This window comes from Triticum dicoccoides, chromosome 3B (assembly GCF_002162155.2).
Source record: "Triticum dicoccoides isolate Atlit2015 ecotype Zavitan chromosome 3B, WEW_v2.0, whole genome shotgun sequence".
In the NCBI taxonomy this organism is placed as follows: domain Eukaryota; kingdom Viridiplantae; phylum Streptophyta; class Magnoliopsida; order Poales; family Poaceae; genus Triticum; species Triticum dicoccoides.
The window spans coordinates 697,863,647-697,891,265 of NC_041385.1; positions in this window are offsets into that span (position 1 = coordinate 697,863,647).

Sequence of the window (27,619 nt, forward strand, 5' to 3'; positions counted from 1 at the left end):
CGATATCTTGCGGATGGAGTTGGAAGCTTGCGAGGACATCCCGGAATTTTTTTGATCCGGCGGACTGAATCCCGGGTCTAAGTGTTGCATAAAAACAATCACCTCTCCTTCTTGAGGTTCAGGTGGACATTCCGATTCCGGAACTCGCCAGTGGAGAGCCCTCTTTGAGGCTAAGGCACCAGTGGTGACATAACCATTGATTTGGGTCTCTGTAATCCGGGATGGAACCCAGTAGCAAGCAGAAAATTGCTTCAACATTCCAGAAAGAGAAAGTGAAAATAAAAGTGCCGGTTTAAGGTATCTAATTCTGTGTTAAACCGGAGAAGAATATTGTGGAAGTTCAGTTTGCGGTTTAAGAGAGGGCTAATGCTATATGGCGGATTGACTATTAAGGAGTTAAACCGCATGTAGGCAGAATGGCTAGAATTCGAAATTTCTGCTAAGTATTGACAGAAACAGGTTTCACACAATGGTCAAATTTATTTGGACCTACCAACACCTGTAAAGCAGTTTTTTATCTGAGTTCTAAAGGAGCTAAATAGGGCAGGGAAGGCCATGTACTCTACAGAGGTAAAAGAACGATCTGCTAGCATTAAAAATGGACGAAGGGTACCTACCGCGTGAGATCTACACTATTACTGGGTCAAAAACTGTCACGGCAGATGGAAGAACAAAGAAAGATGAAGAACTGTGCGGAAGAACTCGGGAACCCTAGAGACAGATCTAAAGACGAAGGAGAAAGGAAGCTTAGCACTGCAGATCTACTGCGGAAGAAGGATGACGAAAGTCTGGTCCATTTTAGGTTGATGCAACGGCCTTTGTTGATGCAGATCTCGAAGGTCGCGGACGGCGGCGGAGCTCCAGAGCGTGGGTGTCGTGAGGAAGAAGAAGGCAAAAGGGGAAAAGAGAGAAGGGCCCTCGAACCTTATTTATAGAGGAGAGAGTAAAACGGCAGGCGCGGGAATCAAGGAGCCTGAAACGGCAGGATAAGTGCACCTGTCGCCTCGATTTTCGGGATAACCATTAAGTGAAGGGAATCTTTTTTAATTATTGTTTACAGAGATGATGTCATGATGGACCGCTGCTGCGTTCAGAGGATGACATCACGGCGGTTTACAAAGTTTCAGGAGAAGACAATTTGGCAGTTTACGAAAGTACAAGAAGATGCCTGCAAGGGATATTTGAAGTATTGAAGATTGACATGAACAAATCCAAATCAATCTGGGGCCTAATGTGGAGGATATAGTTACTGAGTATAAACCGGCCAGGAGGGTCCGGTTCACCCTTGATTATGTTAAAGCCCATAAAGATCCAGAAGATGGCTCTTTACTAAAGAAGCATAGAAGCCCAAAGCCCAAAGGCGGATTAGGGCCCATAGTGGTAAACCGCCATGACTATGTAAACTTGTAGTATAAGTTAGGAAAGGAGAGACCGAGCCAGACACTTTGTATAAGTCGGCCTCAGGACTCTGTAAGCCGGCCGGGCGTCAACCTGTGTATATAAAGGGGCGACCCGACGGCGGTTTAGGGACAACAGACAACAACTCGAGACTCAAGCAAGCGTATTCTGCTCCCTAATCATCGAAACCCAATCAATCCCATCACAACTAGACGTAGGCTTTTACCTTCATCGAAGGGGCCGAACTAGTATAACTCCCGTGTCCCTTGTCCGGTTTAACCCCTTTAAGCTAACCCGTTGCGATGGCTCCATGACTAAGTACTTTCACAAGGACATCTGACGTGATAATTCCATGACAGGCGCCGTTGCCGGGAGTGAAGTGCCTTTGGTAAGTGGAACTTGGTAAGAAAAAATTTATAGAGTGTGCTGAAATTTACTGTCACTTGTTACTATGGAAACTAATCATTTGAGGGGCTTGTTCGGGGTATCTTCACCCCGACTAGTAGAGCAAAGAGTTGCTCCTCAACCTACTGAACCTACTGAAAATGTTTACTTTGAAATTCCTTTGGGTATGATAGAGAAACTGCTAGCTAATCCTTTTACAGGAGATGGAACATTGCATCCCGATTTACACCTAATCTATGTGGATGTAGTTTGTGGATTATTTAAGCTTGCAGGTATGCCCGACCATGTTATCAAGAAGAAAGGTCTTCCCTTTATCTTTGAAGGGAGAGGCATTGACATGGTTTAGGCTATGTGATGATATGGGATCATGGAACTACAACCGATTGAAATTGGAATTTCATCAGAAATTTTATCCTATGCATCTTGTTCATCGTGATCGTAATTACATATATAATTTTTGGCCGCGCGGAGGAGAAAGCATTGCTCAAGCTTGGGGGAGGCTTAAGTCAATGTTATATTCATGCCCCAATCATGAGCTCTCAAGAGAAATGATTATTCAAAAAATTTATGCTCGGCTTTCTCTCAACAATCGCTCCATGCTTGATTCTTCTTGTACTAGATCTTTTATGATGAAGACTATTGAATTAAGATGGGACTTATTGGAAAGAATTAAACGCAACTCTGAAGATTGGGATCTCGGCGAAGGTAAGGAGTCAGGTATGACACATAAGTTTGATTGTGTTAAATCTTTTATGGATACCGATGCTTTTCGTGAATTTAGCACTAAATATGGACTTGACTCTAAGATAGTAGCTTCTTTCTGTGAATCATTTGATACTCATGTTGACCTCCCTAAGGATAAGTGGTTTAATTATAATCCTCCCACTGAAATAAAAGTAGTTGCACCTATTAAAGTTGAAGAAAAGACTATCACTTATAATGATCCTATTGTTCCTACTACCTATATTGAGAAACCACCTTTCCCTATTAGGATAAAGGATCACGCTAAAGCTTCAACTGTGGTTCGTAAGAGTAATACTAGAATACCTACACCACCTGAGCAAATTAAAGTTGAACCTAGTATTTCTATGGTTTAAGATCTCTTGGTTGATAATATTGATGGACATGTTATTTACTTCTGTGATGAAGCTGCTAGAATTTCTAGACCTGATACTAAGAATAAACATAGACCAGTTGTAGGCATGCCTGTTATTTCTGTTAAAATAGGAGATCATTGTTATCATGGTTTATGTGATATGGATGCTAATGCAAGTGAATACCTCATTCCTTATACAAAGAAATTATGCACGATATTGCACCTGCTGAGATAGAAGAAACTGATGTTACAATTAAGCTTGCCAATAGAGATACTATTTCACCAGTTGGGATTGTTAGAGATGTTGAAGTCTTGTGTGGGAAAATTAAATATCCTGCCGATTTTCTTGTTCTTGGTTCCCCATAAGATAGCTTTTCTCCCATCATATTTGGTAGACCCTTCTTGAATACTATTAATGCTAAGATAGATTGCGAAAAGGATATTGTTACTATTGGTTTGGGTGATATATCTCATGAGTTTAATTTTGCTAAATTTTGTAGACAACCCCATGATAAAGAATTGCCTAGTAAGGATGAAATTATTGGTCTTGCTTCTATCGCCGTCCCTCCTAATGATCCTTCAGAACAATATTTACTAGACCATGAAAATGATATGTTTATGAATGAAAGAAGGGAGATAGATGAAGTATTCTTTAAACAAGGACCTATTTTGAAACACAACTTGCCTGTTGAAATTCTAGGGGATCCTCCACCACCCAAGGGTGATCCCGTGTTTGAGCTTAAACCATTACCTGATACTCTTAAATATGCTTATCTTGATGAAAAGAAGATATATCCTGTTATTATTAGTGCTAACCTTTCAGAGCAGGAAGAGGGGAAATTATTGAAAACTCTGAAGAAGCACCGTGCTGTGATTGGATATACTCTTGATGATCTTAAGGGCATTAGTCCCACTCTATGCCAGCACAAGATAAAATTGGAGAAAGACGCTAAACCGGTTGTTGATCACCAACGACAGTTAAATCCTAAGATGAAAGAAGTGGTAAGAAAAGAAATACTAAAGCTTCTGGAGGCAGGTATAATTTATCCAGTTGCTGATAGTCAGTGGGTAAGTCCTGTTCAGTGTGTCCCTCAGAAGGGAGGTATTACTGTCGTTCCTAATGATAAAGATGAATTAATCTGACAAAGAATTGTTACAGGTTATAGGATGGCAATTCATTTCCGCAAATTAAATAAAGCTACTAAAAAGATCATTACCCTTTGCTTTTTATCGATCAAATGCTAGAAAGATTATCCAAACATACATATTTTTGCTTTCTAGATGGTTACTCTGGTTTCTCTCAAATACCTGTGTCAAAGGAGGATCAAGAAAAGACCACTTTTACTTGCCGTTTCGGTACTTTTGCTTATAGACGTATGCCTTTTGGTTTATGTAATGCACTTGCTACCTTTCAAAGATGCATGATGGCTATATTCTATGACTTTTGTGAAAAGATTTTTGAGGTTTTCATGGATGATTTCTCCGTTTATGGATCTTCTTTTGATGATTGCTTGAGCAACCTTAATCGAGTTTTGCAGAGATGCGAAGATACTACTCTTGTCTTAAATTGGGAAAAGTGCCACTTTATGGTTAATGAAGGCATTGTCTTGGGGCATAAAATTTCTAAAAGAGGTATTGAAGTTGACAAAGCTAAAGTTGATGCTATTGAAAAGATGCCATGTCCCAAAGAGATTAAAGGTATAAGAAGTTTCCTTGGTCATGCCGGTTTTTATAGGAGGTTCATTAAGGACTTCTCTAAAATTTCTAGGCCTCTGACTAATATATTACAAAAATATATTCCTTTCGTCTTCGATGATGATTGTGTAGAAGCATTTGAAATACTTAAGAAAGCTTTGATTTCTGCACCTATTGTTCAGCCACCTGATTGGAATTTACCCTTTGAAATTATGTGTGATGCTAGTGATTATGCTGTAGGTGCTATTCTAGGACAAAGAGTTGATCAGAAACTAAATGTTATTCAATATGCTAGTAAAACTCTAGACAATGCCCAGAGAAATTATGCTACTACTGAAAAAGAATTTTTAGCAGTTGTATTTGCTTGTGATAAGTTTAGACCTTATATTGTCGATTCTAAAGTAATTGTTCACACTAATGCCGCTATTAAATATCTTATGGAAAAGAAAGATGCTAAACCTAGAATTATTAGATGGGTTCTCTTGCTACAATAATTTGATTTGCATATTATTGATAGAAAGGGAGCCGAGAACCCCGTTGCAGACAACTTGTCTAGGTTAGAGAATGTTCTTGAGGACCCACTACCTATTGATGATAGCTTCCCTGAAGAACAATTAGCTGTCATAAATGCTTCTCGTACTGATCCATGGTATGTTGATTATGCTAATTACATTGTTGCTAAATTCATACCACCTAGTTTCACATACCAGCAAAAGAAAAAGTTCTTCTATGATTTAAGACATTACTTCTGGGATGACCCACATCTTTATAAAGAAGGGGTAGTTGGTGTTATTAGACGTTGTGTACCTGAGCATGAACAGGAACAGATCCTATGCAAGTGTCACTCCGAGGCTTATGGAGGACACCACGCTGGAGATAGAACTGCGCATAATGTATTGCAATCTGGTTTTTATTGGGCTACTCTCTTCAAAGATGCCCGTAAGTTTGTCTTGTCTTGTGATGAATGTCAAAGAATTGGTAATATTAGTAGACGTCAAGAAATGCCTATGAACTATACTCTTGTTATTGAACCATTTGACGTTCGGGGCTTTGATTATATGGTACTGTTTCCTTCCTCTAATGGGTATACACATATTTTAGTTGTTGTTGATTATGTTACTAAGTGGGTAGAAGCTATTCCAACTAGTAGTGCTGATCATAACACCTCTATTAAGATGCTTAAAGAAGTTATTTTTCCGAGGTTTGGAGTCCCTAGATACCTAATGACTGATGGTGGTTCACATTTTATTCATGGTGCTTTTCGTAATATGCTTGCTAAGTATGATGTTAATCATAGAATTGCATCTCCATATCACCCACAGTCTAGTGGTCAAGTAGAACTGAGTAATAGAGACATCAAATTAATTTTGCAAAAGACTGTTAATAGATCTAGAAAGAATTGGTCCAAGAAACTTGATGATGCATTATGGGCTTATAGAACTGCATATAAAAATCCTATGGGTATGTCTCCATATAAAATGGTCTATGGAAAAGCATGTCACTTACCTCTCGAACTAGAACATAAGGCATATTGGGCCATTAAAGAGCTCAATTATAATTTCAAACTTGCCGATGAGAAGAGGTTATTTGACATTAGCTCACTTGATGAATGGAGAACTCAAGCCTATGAGAATACCAAACTGTTTCAAGAAAAAGTTAAAAGATGGCATGACAAAAGGATACAAAAGCGTGAGTTTAATGTAGGTGATTATGTCTTGCTTTTCAACTCTCGTTTAAGATTTTTTTTGCAGGAAAACTTCTCTCTAAATGGGAAGGCCCTTACATTATCGAGGAGGTCTATTGTTCCGGTGCCATAGAAATCAACAACTTCGAAGGCACAAGTCCGAGGGTGGTGAACAGTCAGAGGATCAAACATTATATTTCAGGTAATCCAATAAATGTTGAAACTAATGTTATTGAAACCGTAACCCCGGAGGAATACATAAGGGACACTTTCCAGAACATTTCAGACTCCAAAAAGGAATAGGTATGTGGTACGGTAAGTAAACCGACTCCAAAACAGTTCTAATAGCATTTTTTCTCCATTTTGGAATATTTAAGAAAATAGGAAAATAAGAAGTAGTCCGGGAAGGACACGAGGCATCCACGAGGGTGGAGGGCGCGCCCCCTGCCTCGTGGGCACCTCGTGTGCTCTCCGGACTCTGTTTTCTTGCACGATACTTCTTTTGGTCGGTAAAAATTCATTATATAATCTCCCAAAGGTTTTGACCATCGTATCACGCAAATATCCTCTGTCTTTGTTTTGAGCTGTTTTTCTGATAGATCTAGATCACCATGACGTCTTCAAGCGCCCACAAGGACAAGTTTTTTGAGAAGGTCATCAACCCCTACCTCGCGGAGGTTCTGCAACACCCTCAAACCATTGAGATGCGTGAGGGGGTGCTGCACATCCGTGATGTTGAGGGCCCAAGGAGGACTAGAAGCCTGGAGACAAACTCGAAGCAATGGAACAACAAGTTTTCAAGTGCCAAGGGATGGTGGAACATGGACTCAACTCCAACCACATGATGATCGCGAAGTTCACCAACAACCACAAGCTGGACGCCAAGAACATTGGGAAGACCATCTTCAAGCTTCATGAGAAAATCGAGCACCTCCAAGCCCAGATCTATGACCTGCAAAACCAAAACTGTGAGTATGGATATAGATTCAAGAGGATGAGTTTAGCTGCAGATTTGAGGATCCTGGAGACCTGATCATCTTTCTATGATGGTTAGCCTATGCCTTGGAGGATGGACTACAAGCCTACATCATCAACAACTCCATCATCACCGCCTCCGAAGAAGGAGACATAAACACATGGGTATGGGCACTCCCCTTGGCAACTGCCAAGCTTGGGGGAGGTGCCCCAGTATCGTATCACCATCACACTCCTATCTTTACCGTTTTTCTTAGTCCGTTCCTTTTAGTAATATCTTGATCTAGCAGAATATAGTTTTGGTATGGTTTAGTTTTGAGTTTTGCTTTATGGTTCCTCTATGTAATCGAGTCCGTGAGCTATATATACTAAAGATTAGTGTTGAGTCAAGGGCTTGATTATCTTGCTATGATCTTGTGGGAATTAAAGAAAAATAAAGAATAAAAAGAAATAAAGAGATCATATTGATTTTATGAAGAGTAATGACTTCACATATAAAGATATGATGAATAAAGTTGTTGAGAGTTGGCAAACATAGTTTTGGTCATCGTTGCAATTAATAGGAAGTAATAAAGAAAGAGAGGTTTTCACATATAAATATACTATCTTGGACATCTTTTATGATTGTGAGCACTCATTAAAATATGAGATGCTAAAGAGTTGACGTTGGACAAGGAAGACAACGTAATGGGTTATGTTTTCTTATATTCGAAATAAAGTATATTGTCATGGATCATCCAACATGTTGAGCTTTCCTTTCCCTCCCATGCTAGCTAAATTGTTTGCACCAAGTAGAGATACTACTTGTGCTTTCGAATATCCTTAAACCCTGTTTTGCCATGAGAGTCCACCATATCTACCTATGGATTGAGTAAGATCCTTCAAGTAAGTTGTCATTGTTGCATGCAATAAAAATTGCTCTCTAAATATGTATGACTTATTAGTGTGGAGAAAATAAGCTTTATACGATCTTGTGATATGGAAGCAATAAAAGCGACAAACTGCTTTATAAAGGTCCATATCACAAGGGGCAATATAAAGTGACTTTCTTTTGCATTAAGATTTTGTGCATCCAACCATAAAAGCACATGACAACCTCTGCTTCCCTCTGCGAAGGGCCTATATTTTACTTTTGTCTTTTACCTTATGCAAGACTCATGGTGATCTTCACCTTTCCTTTTTATATTTTATCCTTTTGCAAGCACCTTGTGTTGGAAAGATCCTGATATATATAGGGAAAATTCATCCTACCACCCGGTGGTAGTTACCCCACATGTCTCATATACTACCATATGGTACTATATATATTATTTTATTATTTTAAATATGTTCATATACTATATCTAAGCTATTTCAAAGCAAGTTACATGAAAAAACTGCATATGAGCCCATAGTTTTTGTTATATTTGTGAAATACGTACATATTTGTATGTAAAAAAGAGCATACTCAAAAAATGGTACATACGACCTAAAAATTAGTATATATATACTACTTAATCATTGTTATATTCTACATACTACACATACATACTTTCGGTTTCGACAAATACTGCATACAACATACAAAACGCAGGTGGTGGTAACTACCACTGCTTGTAGGAAACATTTGTCCTATATATATATATATATATATATATATATATATATATATATATATATATATCCAATTGGATGTAAGTTAGCATGAACTATTATTGTTGATATTACCCTTGAGGTAAAAGGTTGGCAGGCAACACTATAAGCCCCTATCTTTCTCTGAGTTCGACTAAAACTCCATACCCATAAGTATTGCGTGAGTGTTAGCAATTTTGAAAGACTAAATGATAGTTGAGTATGTGAACTTGCTGAAAAGCTCTTATATTGACTCTTTCCGATGATATGATAAATTGCAATTGCCTCAGTAACCGAGATTATAGTTGTTGGTCCTCAATGAAGTTCCTGATTCATACATGACATTGTGGATAGATTATTACTTGAGCATAAGAAATCATATGACAAAATATATTTATGATGCTAATATAAGAATGATCATGATGCCCTCATGTCCGTATTTTATTTTATCGACACCTCTATCTCTAAACATGTGGACATATTTATCGTTATCAGCTTCCGCTTGAGGACAAGCGAGGTCTAAGCTTGGGGGAGTTGATACGTCCATTTTGCATCATGCTTTGATATTGATATTTGATATGTATCCAACGTATCTATAACTTTTGATTGTTCCATGCTATTATATTACCCGTTTTGGATGTTTATGGGCTTTACTATACACTTTTATATCATTTTTGGGACTAACCTACTAACCGGAGGCCCAGCCCAAATTGTTGTTTTTTTGCCTATTTCAGTGTTTTGAAGGAAATGAATATCAAATGGAGTCCAAATGGAATGAAACCTTCGGGAGCGATCTTTTTGGAACAAACGCAATCTAGGAGACTTGGAGTGGACATCAAGAAGCAGCCGAGGAGGCCACAAGGGTGGCGGCGTGCCCTAGGGGGGGCACGGCCCCTGCCTCATGGGCCCCTCGTGGCTCCCCTGACCAACTTCTTTTGCCTATATATATCTGCGTACCCCGAAACCATCAAGGAGCACCATGAAACCCTATTTCCACTGCCGCAACCTTCTGTTCCCGTGAGATCCCATCTTGGAGCCTTTTCCGGCGCTCTGCCGGAGAGGGAATCGATCACGGAGGGCTTCTACATCATCGCCAAGGCCTCTCCGATGAGTTGTGAGTAGTTTACCACAGACCTTCGGGTCCATAGTTATTAGCTAGTTGTCTTCTTCTCTCTCTTTGAATCTCAATACAATGTTCTCCTCGATATTCTTGGAGATCTATTAGATGTAACTCTTTTTGCGGTGTGTTTGTCGAGATCCGATGAATTGTGGGTTTATGATCAAGTTTATCTATGAGAAATATTTGAATCTCCTCTGAATTCTTTTATGTATGATTGGTTATCTTTGCAAGTCTCTTCGAATTATCAGTTTGGTTTGGCCTATTAGATTGATCTTTCTTGCAACAGGAGAAGTGCTTAGCTTTGGGTTCAATCTTGTGGTGTCCTTTCCCAGTGACAGTAGGGGCAGCAAGGCACGTATTGTATTGTTGCCATCGAGTATAAAAAGATGCAGTTTATATCATATTGCTTGAGTTTATCCCTCTACATCATGTCATCTTGCTTAATGCGTTACTCTGTTCTTATGAACTTAATACTCTAGATGCATGCTGGATAGCGGTCGATATGTGGAGTAATAGTAGTAGATGCAGAACCGTTTCGATCTATTTGTCACGGACGTGATGCCTATATACATGATCATGCCTAGATATTCTCATAACTATGCACTTTTCTATCAATTGCTCGACAGAAATTTGTTCACCCACCGTAATACTTATGCTATCTTGAGAGAAGCCACTAGTGAAACCTATGGCCCCCGGGTCTATTTTCTATCATATAAGTTTCCTATCTACTTTATTTGCAATCTTTAATTTTCAATCTATATCACAAAAATACCAAAAATATTTATCTTATCTTATTATCTCTATCAGATCTCACTTTTGCAAGTGGCCGTGAAGGGATTGACAACCCCTTTATCGCGTTGGTTACGAGATTCTTGTTTGTTTGTGTAGGTATGTGGGACTCGCGTGGAGCCTCCTACTGGATTGATACCTTGGTTCTCAAAAACTGAGGGAAATACTTATGCTACTTTGCTGCATCATGCTTTCCTCTTCAAGGGAAAAACCAACGCATGCTCAAGAGTTAGCAATATTTATTGCATTATGGGCTGTTATTACATGTTATGTCACAATACTTATGCCTATTCTCTCTTATTTTACAAGGTTTACATGAAGAGGGAGAATGCCGGCAGCTGGAATTCTGGGCTGGAAAAGGAGCAAATATTAGAGACCTATTCTGCACAAATCCAAAAGTCCTGAAACTCCATGAAAGTTATTTTTGGAATTAATAAAAATATTGGGTGAAGAAAGTACCAGAGGGGGCCCACACCCTGGCCACGAGGGTGGGGGGCGCGCCCTACCCCCCTGGGCGTGCCCCCTGCCTCGTGGGCCCCCTGGCAAGCTTCCGGGGACCATCTTCTGCTATATGAAGTCTTTTACCCTGGAAAAAAAATAATAAGCAAGCTTTTGGGACGAGACATCACCGCCATGAGGCGGAACCAATCGAGGGCTCCGGCAGAGTTGTTCTGCCGGGGAAACATCCTTCCGGGAGGGCGGAATCATCACCATCGTCATCAGCATCGATACTCTCATCGGAGGGGGTCAATCCCCATCAACATCTTCACCAGCACCATCTCCTCTTAAACCCTAGTTCATCTCTTGTATCCAATCTTTATCCCAAAACTTCAGATTGGTACCTGTGGGTTGCTAGTAGTGTTGATTACTCCTTGTAGTTGATGCTAGTTGGTTTATTCGGTGGAAGATCATATGCTCAGATCCTATATGCATATTAATACCCCTCTGATTATGAACATGAATATGATTTGTGAGTAGTTACATTTGTTACTGAGCACATGGGAGAAGTCTTGCTATAAGTAGTCATGTGAATTTGGTATTCGTTTGATATTTTGATGAGATGTATGTTGTCTCTCCTCTAGTGGTGTTATGTGAACATCGACTACATGACACTTCACCATTGTTTGGGCCTAGAGGAAGGCATTGGGAAGTAATAAGTAGATGATGGGTTGCTAGAGTGACAAAAGCTTAAACCCTAGTTTATGCGTTGCTTCGTAAGGGGCTGATTTGGATCCATATGTTTCATGCTATGGTTAGGTTTACCTTAATACTTCTTTTGTAGTTGCGGATGCTTGCAGTAGGGGTTAATATAAGTGGGATGCTTCTCCATGAAAGGGCAGTACTGATAATCTCCAAGTGCAGGGAATCATCATAGCAATTTCCAAAGGTGGAAGTGATAAGTATGGGGTGTCGAACCCACAAGGAGCTAAAGTTAAGATCAACATTCTCTCAAGCCCTATCTGCCACTGATACGACTCTACGTACACCGAACGTTTGCTTCCAACTAGAAACGAGAAATAAAACTACATTGTGGGTATGAAGAGGATAAATTTGCATGATATCGGAGAGGTAAAATATAAAAGTAGGTGCTGTTATCATAAAGTTAGAATATATTACTAAATATTATAAATAGCGAGTGTGGAATAATGATGGATCGGTGTGCGGAATTATCCTAGGCAATTGTTAACAAGACTGATAGTCGTCATTGCAATTTCATATGAGGGAGAGGCATAAGCTAACATACTTTCTCTTCTTGGATCATATGCACTTATGATTAGAACTCTAGCAAGCATCCGCAACTACTAAAGATCATTAAGGTAAACCAAACCATAGCATTAAAGCATCAAGTCCCCTTTATCCCATACGCCACAACCCCCTTACTCGGGTTTATGCTTCTGTCACTCAAGCAACCCACTATAAGCGAATCATGAACGTATTGCAACACCCTAAAGCGGGAATCCCTCACGCTTGCGTGACACGAAGGGCACAATTGGACAGCACCAAAATAAAACATACAACTCGTACCAATCTAGATCATCAATCAACCCAAAGACAAAAGATATCTACTCAAAACATCATAGGATGGCAACACATCATTGGATAATAATATGTGGCATAAAGCACCATGTTCAAGTAGGGATTACAGCGGGGTGCAGGAGAGTGAACCGCGTAAAAGAGATGAGGATGGTGATGATGATGGTGATGTTGATGAAGACGATCACCGCGCTGATGATTCCCCTCCCGATGGCACTCTGGCGCCACCGAGAGAGAGGAGGAGAGGTCCTCCCCCTTGTGCTTCCTCCTCCATGGCCTCCCCCCTAGATGGGGAGAGGTTCTCCCTCTGGTCCTTGGCCTTCATGGTGATGATGAACCCTCTGGGATCCTCCTCCATGGCCTCCGGTGATGATGGCCCCCTCCAACAGAGTGCCAGAGAGGGCCTAGATTCATTTCTCGTGGCTACAGAGGCTTGCGGCGGCAGAACTTCCAATCTAGGTTATTTCCCGAAGGTTTTTGTATTTATAGGAGAGGTTGGCATTGATTTCAAGTCAAGGGGGTCTCCAGGCTGTCCACGAGGCAGGGGGCGCGCCCCAGGGGGGTGGGCGCGCGCCCCACCCTCGTGGGCAGCTCGGGAATCTTCTGGCCCAACTCTTGCACTCCAGGGGCTTCTTTTGGTCCATAAAAATTCATCAAAAATTGGCACGTCAATTGGACTCCGTTTGGTATTTATTTTCTATAAAGCTCAAAAACAAGGAGAAAACATAAACTGGCACTGGGCTCTAAGTTAATAGGTTAGTCCCAAAAATCATATAAAATAGCATATAAATGCATATAAAACATCCTAGATGGATAATATAATAGCATGAATAATTCATAAATTATAGATACCTTGGAGACGTATCAAGTACCCAAGCACCGGTCCACCCACATATCAAAGTATCAAAGTAGTGAACGCGAATCATATGAGCATGATGAAAACTAGCTTGACGATAATTCCCATGTGTCCTCGGGAGCGCTTTCCTCTATATAAGAACTTGTCCAGGCTTGTCGTTTGCTACAAAAAAGATTGGTCCATCTTGCTGCACTTTATTTACTTTTGTTACTTTGTTACCCGTTACAAATTACCTTATCACAAAACTATCTGTTACTGACAATTTCAGTGCTTGCAGAGAAAACCTTACTGAAACCGCTTGTCATTTCCTTCTGTTCCTCGTTGGGTTCGACACTCTTACTTATCTAAAGGACTACGATAGATCCCCTACACTTGTGGGTCATCACCGTAGAGGCTAGCAAATTGTAGAAGGGTAAGAGTGCGTATAATCCGTGGACTCACATTAGTCATAAATAACTCATATACTTATTGCAAAAGTTTATTAGCCCTCAAAGCAAAGTACTACTATGCATGCTCCTATGGGAAGGGTTGGTAGGAGTTAACCATCGCGCAATCCCGACCTCCACTCATAAGGAAGGCAATCAAAGAACACCCCATGCTTCAAATTTGTCACACAATGTTCACCATACGTGCATGCTACGGGACTGCAAACTTTAACACAAGTATTTCCTAATTTCATAATTACCCAACTAGCATGACTCTAACATTACCACCTTTATAGCTCAAAACAATTATTAAGTATCAAATTGATCATAGTGTTTAATGCACTCTATTTGATAGTTTTTTATTATACCCAACTTGGATGCCCATCATATTAGGACTAATTTTATAACCAAAGCAAATACCATGCTGTTCTAAAAGACTCTCAAAATAAAATAAGTGAAGAATGAGAGATAAATAACTTCTACAAAATAGAACCACCGCCGTGCTCTAAAAAGATATAAGTGAAGCACTAGAGCAAAATTATCTAGCTCAAAAGATATAAGTGAAGCACATAGAGTATTCTAATAAATTCCGATGCATGTGTGTCTCTCCAAAAGGTGTGCACAGCAGGGATGATTGTGGTAAACTAAAAATCAAATACTCAAATCATACAAGATGCTCCAAGCAAAACACATATCATGTGGTGAATAAAAATATAGCCTCAAGTAAAGTTACCGATAGATGAAGACGAAAGTGGGGATGCCTTCCGGGGCATTCCCAAGCTTAGGTTTTTGGTTATCCTTGAATTTTACCTTGGGGTGCCTTGGGCATCCTCAAGATTAGGCTCTTGCCACTCCTTATTCCATAATCCATCAAATCTTTACGCAAAACTTGAAAACTTCACAACACAAAACTCAACAGAAAATCTCATGAGCTCCGTTAGTGCAAGAAAACAAACCACCACTTTAAGGTATTGTAATGAACTCATTATTTATTTATATTGGTGTTAAACCTACTGTATTCCAACTTCTCTATGGTTCATACCCCCCGATACTAGCCATAGATTCATCAAAATAAGCCAACAACACACGAAAAATAGAATCTGTCAAAAACAGAACAGTCTGCAACAATCTGTAACTTTCGAATACTTATGGAACCCTAAAATTTCTACCAAAATAGGAAGTCCTAGGAAATTTTTCTATTAATCTACTTCAAAAATAATCAACTAAAGAGCATGTTTCTGTGATTTATTAAAATTATTCTCGCGCGCGCAAAAGTTTCTGTTTTTCCAGCAAGATCAAATTAATTATCACCCAAGATGATCCTATAGGTTCTACTTGGCACAAACACTAATTAAAACATAAAACCACATCTAAACAGACGCTAGATGAATTATTTATTACTAAACAGGAACAAAAAGCAAGGAACAAAAATAAAATTGGGTTGCCTCCCAACAAGCGCTATCATTTAATGGCCCTAGCTAGGCATAAAAGCGAGAATAGATCTAAGTATTGCCATCTTTGGTATTCAATTCATAGGTGGATCTCATAATAGATACATAAGGTAATTTGATTTTCTTCCTAGGAAAGTGTTTCATGCCTTTCCTTAATGGAAATTGGAATCTAATATTTCCTTCTTTCATATCAATAATTGCACCAATCGTTCTAAGGAAAGGTCTACCAAGAATAATAGGACATGAAAGATTGCAATCTATATCAGGAACAATAAAATCTACGGGCACATAATTCCTATTTGCAACAATAAGAACATCATTAATTCTTCCCATAGGTTTCTTAATTGTGGAATCCGCAAGGTGCAAGTTTAAAGAGCAATCATCAAATTCACGGAAACCTAACACATCACACAAAGTTTTTGGAATCGTGGAAACACTAGCACCCAAATCACACAAAGCATATCATTCATAATCTTTAATTTTAATTTTAATAGTAGGTTCCCACTCATCATAAAGTTTTCTAGGGATAGAAACTTCTAATTCAAGTTTTTCTTCATAGGATTGCATTAAAGCATCAACGATATGTTTAGTAAAAGCTTTATTTTGACTATAAGCAAGAGGAGAATTTAACACGGACTGCAACAAGGAAATACAATCTATTAAAGAACAATTATCATAATTAAATTCCTTGATATCCAAAATAGTGGGTTCATTGCTATGTAAGGTTTTCACCTCTTCAGTCCCACTATTACCAATTTTTGCATCAAGATCTAAAAACTCTGAATCATTGGGACACCTTTTCACTAAAGTTGACTTATCTCCAGTCCCATCATTATCAAGATTCATATTGCAAAACAAAGATTTAATAGGAGACACCTCAATCACTTTTAGATCTTCATCCCTATTGTCATGAAAACTAGAAGAACATGCTTTTATAAAGCAATCTTTCTTAGCACACATTCTAGCAGTTCTTTCCTTGCACTCATCAATGGAAATTCTCATAGATTTGAGAGACTCATTGATATCATGCTTAGGTGGAATAGATCTTAGTTTCAAAGAATCAACATCAAGAGAAATTCTATCCACGTTCCTAGCCAACTCATCAATCTTAGGCAATTTTTCTTCAAGCAAAGCATTGAAATTCTTTTGAGAAATCATAAACTCTTTAACACTAATCTCAAAATCAGAGGGCATCTTATTAAAATTTCCATAAGAGTTGTTGTAGGAATTACCATAATTATTAGAGGAATTACTAGGAAACGGCCTAGGATTAAAGTTTCCTTTATACGCATTGTTACCAAACTTATTCCTACCAACAAAATTCACATCCATAGATTCATTATTATTCTCAATTAAAGTAGACAAAGGCATATCATTAGGATCAATAGGAGCACTCTTATTAGCAAACAATTTCATAAGTTCATCCATCTTTCCACTCAAAACATTAATCTCTTCTATCGCATGAACTTTTTTACTAGTAGATCTTTCGGTGTGCCATTGAGAATAATTAACCATAATATTATCTAGGAGTTTAGTAGCTTCTCCTAAAGTGATTTCCATAAAAGTGCCTCCCGCGGCCGAATCTAAAAGATTTCTAGAAGCAAAATTCAATCCGGCATAAATTTTTTGTATGATCATCCATAAATTTAATCCATGTGTAGGGCAATTGCGAATAATTAATTTCATCCTCTCTCAAGATTGTGCAGCATGTTCATGATCAAGTTGCTTAAAATTCATAATATCGTTTCTAAGAGAGATGATCTTAGCGGGAGGAAAGTACTTATAGCGATAAAAGCATCTTTGCACTTATTCCATGAATCAATACTATTTTTAGGCAAAGACGAAAACCAAGTTTTAGCATGATCTCTAAGTGAAAACGGAAATAGATTCAATTTAACAATATCATTATCCACATCTTTGTTATTTTGCATATCGCACAAATCAACAAAGTTGTTTAGATGAGTAGCGGCATCTTCACTAGGAAGGCGAGAGAATTGATCTTTCATGACAAGATTCAACAAAGCAGCAATAATTTCACAAGATTCAGCATCGATAAGAGGAGCAATCAGAGTGCCAAAGAAATCATTGTTGTTGCTATTGAAAAAATCACACAATTTAGTATTATCTTGAGCCATCGTGACAAACAATCCAACACACAAGCACACAAGAGGCAAGCGAAAAAGAGGCGAACCGGAAAGAGAGGGCGAATAAAACGGCAAGGGTGAAGTGGGGGAGAGCAAAACGAGAGGCAAATGGCAAATAATGTAATGCAAGGGATAAGGGTTTGTGATGGGTACTTGGTATGTCTTGACTTGAGTGTAGACTCCCCGGCAACGGCGCCAGAAATCCTTCTTGCTACCTCTTGAGCATGGATTGGTTTTTCCCTTGAAGAGGAAAGGGTGATGCAGCAAAGTAGCATAAGTATTTCCCTCAGTTTTTGAGAACCAAGATATCAATCCAGTAGGAGGCTACACGCAAGTCCCTTGTACCTACACAAACAAATAAGAACCTTGCAACCAACACGATAAAGGGGTTGTCAATCCCTTCACGTCCACTTGCAAAAGTGAGATCTGATAGAGATAATAAGATAAATATTTTTGGTATTTTTATGATATAGATTGGAAAGTAAAGTTTGCAAAATAAAGTAGATTGGAAACTTATATGATGGAAAATAGACCCAGGGGGCATAGGTTTCACTAGTGGATTCTCTCAAGATAGCGTAAGTATTATGGTGGGTGAATAAATTACTGTCGAGCAATTGATAGAAAAGTGCCTAGTTATGAGAATATCTAGGCATGATCATGTATATAGGCATCACGTCCGTGACAAGTAGATCGAAAAAATTCTGCATCTACTACCACTACAAAAAAAGACACATCCATGACATTTTAGGCGGAACGATTTTTTTCTGTCATACTTATGACACTTCTATGACGATAATTGTGACAAAATCCAGTATCATCATAGATGTGGTGGGATCCTACTTCTATGACAAAAAATCATGATAGAAAATGGGCTTTTCGTCCTGGGAGGGCCAGAGACGCAGCTGCATGACATTCTTTGGGCCGTCCATGACGGAAAAAACCATGGTAGAAGCGACGGCGAGGAAAATATCATGGTGTTCCCGGTTACGGTGGGTGGTCGGGGCCGAGTGATGCACAGAGGTTTGCGCATTTCTCTCGTACACGCACGTGCGTGGGTGTGAGGTGTTGGGCTCTAACTGAACCCGAGCGAGGCATTCGCCTACTGAACTCGAGCGATTGCACTGCAAGCTATGCGTTACTGAACCCGAGTGATCGATCGATGGCTGTTAACTGTATGCGATCGAGCGATTCCTTCACTACTGCTGCTACCTGAAGCCAATCGATGCTGCCTCTGGATGAACAGTGAGCGTTGTTGGGGGGTTTGGATGAACAGTTCCCGGTGGGGGTGGATGAACAGGACCCCGTGGTGTTGCCTCTCGATGAACCGGGCCCCGATCAATCGAGTCGGTTGGGGCTGGATGAACAGGATCCCGTGGAGGGCTGGATGAATAGGACGACCCCGTGGACGGCTGGATGAACAGTAGATGGTGGAGGGGTGGTTGAACAGGAGCCCGTGGAGAGGGCTGGTTGAACAGTAGCTGGCGTAGTTGCGCACGGTGGAGGCTGGATGAACAGGAGACCGCGGATGAACAGCCACAGGTGGAGGCTGGAGGAGGTCGATGGTGGATGAACATTAGCCCGTGGAGGCTGGAGGAGGCCGACGGTGGAGATGAACAGTATCCCATGGAGTCCCGTTTTGCGGTACGCCACACCCCTCCCAATGATCAGGACCCCCGTTTCGATCATAGCGCTCCAACACAAGTCCATTTCCTCCGTTTTGTGGTATGCCACACCCCTCACTACAAAAAATACACTTCCGTGATGATACGTGTTTGTCACAGTAGGTCGCATTTTTTGTCATGCATGTACACCCATGACGATTTTATGACAGAATCAAGATAGTCATACCTGTGCTGTCGTACAAGTGTTCCATGACATTACCAAAATTATCATCACGGAAGTGTCCACTTCCATGACGATAAATCGCGCGTCACAGAAGTGCTTTCGTCAAGGGTGACCGACACATGGCATCCATCGTAAGGGAATGCCGTTAAGCTATCGGGTCGGGTTTTGGATCTGATAACCCGTTAACAGCCCCGACCAATGGGGATTTTCCACGTGTAATATCATCATTGGCTGGAGGAAACACGTGTCGGCTCATCATTGGGACAGATGTCATCCACTCATTGGACAGAAGGCGCCTATGATACTTCGACACGTGGCACGGCCCAACATAGGCCCATTCTTGTGAAAAGGCCAGCCCGTTTAACTTGGTTAAAAGGTGGCGGGCCAGCCCATGGAAAGCATGTTAACGGCCTGTTCGCATATAGCCCATTTACAACCCGCTAACCCAAGGCCCATTATGCCCTATCCGAATTAGGCCCAATAGCGTCAACTGGGCCATCCAATATGATTCCAGCCCGTTTTCACTTCTGGCCCATGTATGGCCCATGACGTCTTTCGGCCTATATGAGGCCCTTTGTAACTCTTGGCCTATTAACGGCCCGTAGTGAAACTGGCCCGTAATGAACAGTGTATCACTTTACACCCATTAACGACCCGTTATGAAACTGGCCCGTAATGAACAGTGTATCACCTTATACCCATTAATGGCTCGTTATTCCATTGGGCCGTTTCCAGCCCATTTATATTTCGGCCTTCTCAGAGCCCATTTATTCTTGGGCTCATTTCCAGCATTCGTTTACTTATGGCCGTTACTGTCATTTTCTGCTTGTGGGCCAAATTCAGCCCGTGGTTACAGTCGGCCTGTTTGTGGTCCGTTAATACGTTGGGCCATTTTCACAGCGTCATCAAATTTAGCCTATTAACGATGGCCCGTTATGGTCGGCCCATGAACGGACGATTCCAACTGTAGCCCATTTACGGCCATAATGTGGTCTGTTTGGCCCATGTTTGGCCAATCAATCATATGACCCGTATAAGGCCCATTGATGATACGACCCGCAGAAGGCCCATCGTTTCTACGGCCTGTAGAAGGCCCATTGTTTCTATGGCCCGTAGAAGGCCCACTGTTTCTACGGCCCGTAGGAGGCCCAGTGTCACTACAGTAAATATTAGCCCATGGTTATTGTGGCCTAGTTTTAAAAAAATAGGTTATTGCAGCCACTAGCAAACCACGGAAAAAGAACTGCAAAGACTACAAGCAAACAAATAAACAAGATAACAAGGAAATATATAAGCAAGCAACTAACGCTAGGCTATCACGGCTATTACACATATTACATCCATTGGGCATCAAAGTTCGCCACCAGTGCAAATATAGGGAACAAAGCAGCATATCATATACACTGGTTGTCAAAGTTGGCGACCAGCGCAAATAAACGCCGCAGCAAAACAAATCCAGAACTGAAACCACTTCAGAAAATCTCAAGAAACAATATCCTCGGTACCCAAAATGCTGGCAAGATGCTTAGCAAGCTTATTAACTTTCTCTTGTTTGGCTCTTAAATCCTCCAGCGCTTGCTGTTGCACCAGGAATATGTATCTGAATTCTATAGGGACTTCCTCAGTCCTTCAACTTCCTGTCGCAGCACATCCGATCAATGTCTTTCAACTCGAAGTTGAGACTCAAGAAGACGAACTGATTCAGATATCGAGTTCAAAGAGCTTGTGCCAGAAGTAGTGGCCAGTAACTCGAACACCACATCAAGACAGGACTTTTGGGTTCTCTCACTGTCGTCAAGATAGTTTTTATCAGCTTTCTTGGAGATCAACAGGGATCTCTCACTATCTTGAACCTTATCTGCATTACTTCCTTTACCATTGGATAACGTGGTACTGTTCTCCAATATTTTGTCCGCATTCTAAAAGAGAAACAAGCAGACACATCACATGTTTACCATGTTGTATATGAAACTCATTTTGGTAAATGAGTTCAGTAGTAAAGTGGAGAGGATAACAGCATGAAACAAACATATATCTATGTACCTTGGTCACTTTATGGTCTATATCATTCTAGTTTTTGTTGCCAAATCAAGATAGAGACACAGTTCAAATAATCTTTGTTCAAGACAAAGCAGAATAGATAGAGTATAAGTGTGGGAAACTATAGAGAAATAACAACACTTGTAATGTGCATGACATGAGAACATAACTGTTTATTCAATTGAAACTGAAATCAACATAGGCAGGTTACAACAGCAAACCAGTTAAAGAAACAGGTTTAAAACATACCTGTTGCACCGTTGGAGTTTCAATTCCATCCTTCAAATTTGAAAATAGTTGGTATGAGTAAATACAGTAATGCAAGGGCAAAGAGTATGAACCATAGCTACAGAACCTGACCTGAGAACAAATCTTCTTCTTCTTTAAGCCTTGAGTTGGGATTCGGAGTGGTGGTCCTCGTGCTTTGGGCACTGCAGTTCCCTTACTAACTGCTCGTGTTTGGGGTGCTCTGTGGTGGAGACGGTGCTATGTTAACTGGAACTGGGTTACTATCTGCCGGGGTTGGGGTTAGAAGGGGTGTAGCTGGTTCTCTGTCCCACTTGTATGGGTACAATCTGCGAGAGTCTGGGTTATGTGTGATGGATCTGGTCCTTGGGCAAGTACAACCGTGGTTCTATCTGCATCAACTGGTAGCACTATCTTTTCTGAAGACCGTGTTGTTACTCCCTTAGATACTGCCATCACCTTCTCCAATTCTAATGGCTCATAAACAAGAAAAATAATTGAAAGTATAGACATTGTATGATAGACAGGTGCAATGGATAGTGGGGAATAAAAGAGGGCATGAAATAATTCATATTTATGTTGTCTAACCAAACAGGATAGCATGACACAATTTCACATATATGATGGCTAACTAAACAGGATAGCATGACACAATTTCACATTATGATGGCCAACTAAAAAAGATGGAAAGACATAGTTCAAAATATGAGACTATTTAAACAGGATGACATGATATAACTATATAATGTGTTTACTAAATAGGTTGGCATGCCATAATTCACATACAGTCACGGATAGAATGCCATAATTCAAAATATGATGACTGTAAACACTAAATAGGATGAGATGATATAACTATATGATGTCTTTATTAAATGGGTTGCCATGCCATAATTCAGATAGATGATGTGTATGTACTATGTAAACATGATGGCATGATATAATTCAAATATATGATTTATATAGTAAGCAAGTAAGCAGATGGCAATCCATATATGATGTAAAAACTAAGCAATGCAAGACAACATGCACGACATGGGTAATATAACCCTGCCAAGTTTGAGCATAGACCTCAGGGGGTAAATAGGACTGGTCATCAGTCTCTGAATCCTCCTCTGAGGAGCTCTCTGTAACCAGCAAGATGTCTGCTTCAGCAGGTAGCATTGTCTGCTCTGAATACCTTGTTTTCACTCCAGATACTTCCATCACCGCTTCAAATGGCTGATGCACATGAAGAGTAGTTGAATATACAAACGTTGTCGACAAATGGAACATGTAATACAAAAAAATGATAGCATGATATAATTCACATACATGATGATTGGCTAAACAGGATGGCATTGCATAATTCACATATATAATGCCTTTGCAACAAGATAACATTGTATAATTCACATATATAATGTCTTGCAAGAAGATGGCAATGCATAAGTCACATATATGGTAATTAGACGCTGAACAGGTGGCATTCACACAAAGCATGTCTAAACTAATGAAATGACATAGCAATCTGAGACACCATACGCACGATATGAGCAACATAACCCTGCCAAGTTAGAGCATACACCTCGGGGGGGGGGGATAGGACTGGCCATCTGTCTCTGAATCCTCCTCTGAGGAGCTATCCGTAACCAGCGAGATATGCGCTTCGTCAGATAGCATAGTCTGCCCTGAAGACCTTGTTTTCACTCCAGAATTTGCCATCACCGTGTCAAATGGCTGATGCACACGAAGAGCGGTTGAATGTACTAACATTGTTGACAAATGTAATATGTAACAAAAAAAGGATGGCATGATATAATTTACATATAAGATGACTGGCTAAGCAGGATGGCATTGCAAAATTCACATATATGATGCCTGGCTAAACAAGATGGCATTGCATAATTCACACAAACGATGAATAAACTAAACAGATGGCATTCGCACAAAGGATGTCTAAACTAAGCAGATGACATATTTGATGTATAAAGTAAGCAATGCAAGACACCATATGCATGATATAACGAACATCAGCATGCAAGTTAGAACGAAGACCTCGGGGGGTAAATAGGAGTTGTCATCTCCTTCTGAATCCCCCTCAAAATAGATATCTTCCTCTCGATTACAATCTGAAATGCGTGGAGGGGGGATACCTTTGCGCCTACCATGGAGCGACGTCTGCATGAAATTTTATTGCCACGCAAGGCTCGTCTCTTTTGCTCTACATGTTCAGTTCCATTGTTTACAATAACTGTCATGCATAGGAATAAAACATAGTGAGATTATGTAAGGAGTGCATGCAGAAATCCAGAGTGATGGTAGCAACCTGTGGATAGACCCAAAACCAATAATAGCAGGCGGATAATGACTTGAGTTAAAAAATACAGATAATGGCTTCTTTACTGTTTGTTTCCCACCCAACATGAAACTCACAGTAGACATCGGAGATTAACCAGGTAGTAGATAGATACTATTGATTGCGGCCCCGATATGTACCACACAACCATTTAAAAACTCAAGTTTGACCATTAGTTTGGAGCTGACTCAGAGTCTAATCGGTGAACAAGATGATAAAGTTGCATGTAATATTAAGCGATGCATAACATAAGCAGACACGAAAGAGTGCGACCTCTCTTGCGGACCCGTGTAGTCCTTGAGGTCATCTGCTCGGCTGATGATGATAATGCAGTTTTCATGGCTGCCGGCGGTGGGGAAGAAGATCTGAGACGATGAAAGACACTCTGGAGGCCAGATCCCTGCTGTGCTGGACCCTTCTGTCGTTGGAGCAGCTGAGCTGGGGTGGACGACGGCGCAACAGGAGCAGGACAAACCACACAAGGTTTTCTTTGACAACTATATGTAAGAGAAGTAATTCTGTAAGGGCTCGTTTGAATTGGAGGATTCCAACAATGCAGGGTTAGGAAATAGACAGGAATAGGATAGGAATGCACGTGCAAAACAGAGAATTTAAAAACACAGGATTTCTGCCAATCTGGGTGTTTGGTTCACAACAATTGGAAGATCACAGGATGCAAAGAAGCATGGCGAGATTAAGTCAAACCACAAGAAAATGTACGGTTATAATGCTATTATGCTACTATATCTTAGTGATGTGCTTCATGAATAGGAATTTGAAAAGGAGGACAAGTGAAAATTAAAATTCCTACATTTTTTCTTTCAAGGAGACACTAAAGGAACAAATCCATGTGCTCAGTGGACAATATATATATATATATAACATGTAGAGTGAAAAAGAGATGCAACAAGTGTACAACCTCTTTGGCGAAGCCATGTCAATCTCAGCGTGATTGGGTTGTCCAGTGAGGATGCTCCGGTTCACTTTGCTGTCGGAGGAGGCGAAGAAGATCTTAGGCGTCTGGAGATGGAGCCCGAGGTACTGCTCCGCTGTGATGGAGGTTTCGTCGTTGGAGCAGCTCCGGTGAGTTGTATGACACCGAGGCTCAAGCTGGACAAGAGAGACAACGAACAACGTTAACCTGAGTGGAATTCTAATAGCATCTCCAATAAATGACGTAAAATACATAACCACAAAGTGCTAGATGTAAAATACATCAGCCGCTCATCTCTGAACTTAACTGTCGAGACTGAATTTAACTGTCGAAACTGAACTTAACTGTCGAAACTGAACTTAACTGTCGAAACTGAACTTAACTGTTGAAACTAAATTTTGCTATCGAAACTGAATTTTGTTGTCGAAACTGAATTTTGTTGTCGAAACTGAACGCACTATCAAGGTGAGGCTACATGTCGGTCGACTGACTTTTTCATCTCTGGTCAGTTGATTTTGCACCCATTGGATACAAAATCAAGGGCCTGCGGTTCATCTTCAACCTCCACCCCCCTGAGCCGCTAGCCACCACAAGCCAAACAGCAGCTCCCCGCCGCTCGCGGCCGGCGGTGCGCCGCCCCGCCCGCCTCAAAACACTCCCCACCGCCAGTCCACCACCGCCCCGGCCATCCCTCTAGGCCCCCGTGCCGAGCTTTTTCTCCGGCGATCCCCACGCCACCGCCCCACCACCGCCGGCGACCACCGCACCTACCCTGAACCCTAAGATAGATAGTGGGGTACCTCTCCGGCGAGCCCCCCTCCCCGTTGTGGCTGGTTCTTCCTTCACATTCAAACTATTTTAAAAAATAATTTATATAAATATAAAATCCAAATAATTGCCCACTCATAAAAATCAATGGAATTTAAAATCTTGTAATGAAAAAAAAATTGAAACTAATTCCCGGTTTGATGTGTTTTAAAAATGTACAAGCCATTTCTGGGCAGACCGAATGAAACTCTCCTCGTCTGAAAGATTTGCAGCCCAGCAGGGCTGATAAAGCAAGTAGGCCTCATTTGAGTATTCCTTTTAAAAAAATAGAACTGGGCTAGCCATTTTCAGCAAGAAAAAAACACAACTGGGCTCATGATGTGGTAAACATAAATAAAACCCTGGCTAGACGGGCCACAGCCCCCGCATAGCCCCCTTGTTACCCTGACCCGTCGCTAAAACTAGTATAAATAACAACTACTTGTTCCTCAAAAAACGGCGCGACCTGCTCGGTCCCTGGTGTCAGCCGCCTATAGTGTAATTCTCTCGGTTATTGACTACGTTGACAATGGCGTGAGCCCCAGATGTCCAACCATTAGGAGGAACCATATTTTTGGGCTTGTAATATAGAGGCACTTGCTTGCGTATTGCAATGATGCTGGTGGGTCCCTACTGTCATCCTCTCCACATACAGTCATCTCCTTGTTCCTCTCGGTTGTTGACGACGTTGACAAAGCAAGAGGGCGGCGCACCGTGCACGGCGAGCAAACCAAGGCCGCAAGGCGGAGGACGATGGCGAGGCCTCGGGCGGAACAAACAGGAGCCGTGGAAGATGCACTGGTTCAGTTGCAGGCGGAGGGTAGTACGAGGGTTTATTGGTTCGGGGGCGGGTGTGTGTTGGGGCTGACGTCGCCGGAGAATAACAGGACGTGTGGGGGAATAGAGGGAGGGGCTGGCCAACATTGGAGGGTGCGTATGGTAGGGCGGCGGAGGCGGAGCTAGCGATGGGAGGCGCGAGGAGGCGGGAGCAGGCGGAGGCGACGGGGTGGTTTGGTTTGGGCGGCTCGAGGAAGAAGAAGACAAGAGATAGAAGATACACGACAGGTGTTGGATGTCAATCCAACGGCTAGTAGGAAGAATCATTTGTTGACTGGCTAGTAAGTCGACACCACTTTGGATAGGCTATTTCCTCGCGGGTCCCAAATGTCAGAATCAAAATCTGTCACGGTCATGCAGTCTTTCCTATGAAAATTTACAGCCCATTTGATGTGCTAGTTCAAAATAAGTTTGTGGGTGCTGGTGGGGGCTAATCACTTGGCTTTTGTAATGCACAGTGAACTCAAGCAGCCGGCGAGAGTGATGTTATTTCCCTTGGTTGGGATTTGTTGTAATATTTCACTCTAAATTAAACGAATGGCAAGCCATTTGCCTTGTTTCAAAGAAAATATGACAGTCACAGCCGAGTTGAAAAGGGCAAGAATATCTAACTCCAGCTTATGAACTGTACAAAAGCACGAGGGTTAATTGTTCATCAGGTTCACAAAAAAACCCAGGTTGAAAAGGGCAATAACATCTAACTCTGTGATACGTCTCCAACGTATCTATAATTTTTGATTGCTCCATGCTACTTTATCTACTGTTTTAGGCAATATTGGGCTTTATTATCCACTTTTATATTATTTTTGGGACTAACCTATTAACCGGAGGCCCAGCCCAGATTTGCTGTTTTATGCCTATTTCAGTGTTTCGAGGAAAAGGAATATCA